The sequence below is a fragment of the Microtus ochrogaster genome, linkage group LG1 (assembly GCF_000317375.1).
Source record: "Microtus ochrogaster isolate Prairie Vole_2 linkage group LG1, MicOch1.0, whole genome shotgun sequence".
NCBI lineage: Eukaryota > Metazoa > Chordata > Mammalia > Rodentia > Cricetidae > Microtus > Microtus ochrogaster.
The window spans coordinates 17,823,734-17,825,670 of NC_022027.1; the positions used below are offsets into that span (position 1 = coordinate 17,823,734).

The 1,937-nt window shown below is 47.3% G+C and overlaps 1 pseudogene; it reads left to right on the top strand.

Annotated features, from left to right (window-relative positions):
• Window positions 1–863: 863 nt before the first annotated feature.
• On the top strand, window positions 864–1,687 carry LOC101979882 (annotated as a pseudogene).
• The last annotated feature ends 250 nt before the right edge of the window (window positions 1,688–1,937 follow it).

A 1,937-nucleotide genomic window follows, 5' to 3' on the forward strand; every position in this document is an offset into this window, starting at 1 on the left:
TCTTCTGGTCTCAATGGTCAGCAAGCATTCACATGGTGCATAGACCTTATAAGTAAGCAAAACACCCATATACATTTAACAAGAAAGGAGAGAGCTCAATGTTTTTCAAGAACTCATCTTCAAATAACCCTATCACCATTACTGTCTCTAGAAAATACATTTATCTGAGATGTCTAAGGAGACAATTTAACGTAAAAGCACTTGCCTTGTATGTGAAAGTCCCTGGGTTTGACCCTGATACAAAAAAAAAATTAAAAATGACTTTGGAGTACATGATTTTGTGATTTAAGATTTGCTTCGTCCTTTTTCCACGCTGCCCTGGGATGGGTCCATACGACACTGACATTGTTCTTGATTCTTTTTATTTTTATTTTTACTTAAAATTTTCCACCTCCTCCCATTTCTCTCCCCCTCTCTGGTCCAAAGATCAGTTAGGGTTCCCTGCCCTATGGGAAGTCCAAGGTCCTCCCCTTTCCATCCAGGTCTAGGAAGGTGAGCATCCAAACAGACTAGGCTCCCACAAAGACAGTACATGCAGAAGGATCAAAACCCAGTGCCATTGTCCTTGGCTTCTCAGTCAGCCCTCCTTGTCCGACAGGTTCAGAGAGTCTGGTTTGATCACATGCTCCATCAGTCCCAGTCCAGGTTGCTTTGGTGAGCTCCCATTAGATCAGCCCCACCGTCTCAGTGGGTGGGTGCACCCCTCGCGGTCCTCACTTCCTTGCTCATGTTCTCCCTCTTTCTGCTCCTCATTTGGACCTTGGGAGCTCAGTCCAGTGCTCCAATGTGGGTCTCTGTCTCTAGTTTCATCCATTGCCAAATGAAGGTTCTATCTTGAAGTAACTTAAAGGGAAAGTTATACAATGTCCGGAGTCGTTGATGTTCTGTAGATGGAGGAGGATGTCCTCAAATTCCTTGCTGCAGGAACCCACTTAGGTGGCACCAACCTAGACTTTCAGATGGAGCAGTTCATCTACAAAAGGAAAAGAGATGGCATCTACATCATCAATCTGAAGAGGACCTGGGAGAAGTTGTTGCGTGCAGCTCGGGCTATTGTTGCCCTTGACAACCCTGCTGATGTCAGCGTCATGTCCTCCAGGAACACTGGACAGCGAGCCATGTTGAATTTTTCTGCTGCCGCTGGAGCCACTCCTATTGCTGGCCGCTTCACCCCAGGGACCTTCAATAACCAGATCAAGGTAGCCTTCAGGGAGCCACGGCCTCTAGTGTTTGTCTGATCCCAGGGCTGACCATCAGCCCCTCACAGAGGCGTCTTATGTGAACCTGCCCACCACTGCCCAGTGGAACACAGACTCACCTCTGTGCTACATGGACATCACCATCCCATGCAACAACAAGGGAGCTCATTCAGTAGGTTTGATGTGGTAGATGCTGGCCCAGGAAGTACTCTGCATGCATGGCACTATCTCCCGTGAGCACCCATAGGAGACAATGCATGATCTTTACTTCTACAAAGACCCAGAGGAGATTGAGAAGGAAGAACAGGCTGCTGCTGAGAAGGCTGTGACCAAGGAGGAGTTTCAGAGTGAATGGACCGCCCCAGTCCCTAAATTCACTGCTGCTCAGCCAGAGGTGGCTGAGGTCTAAGGGTGTGCAGGTGCCCTCGGTACCCATCTATCAGCTCACTACTGAAGACTGGAATGCCCAGCCAGCCACCGAGGATTAATTAAAAATACAGGTTAATAGATAGTCATCTATAATAATCAAACTTATAGTCATGCTAGTTAGGTTTTCTAAATGTACAAAGATATACTTCAGATGGATAGATGTAATTCAAACCTTTTTAAGACTTACAGAATATGGCATTTAAAATGTCTTAAGAAGTTAGGACTTGGCCGGGCGGTGGTGGCGCACGCCTTTAATCCCAGCACTCGGGAGGCAGAGGCAGGCGGATCTCTGTGAGTTCGAGGCCAGCC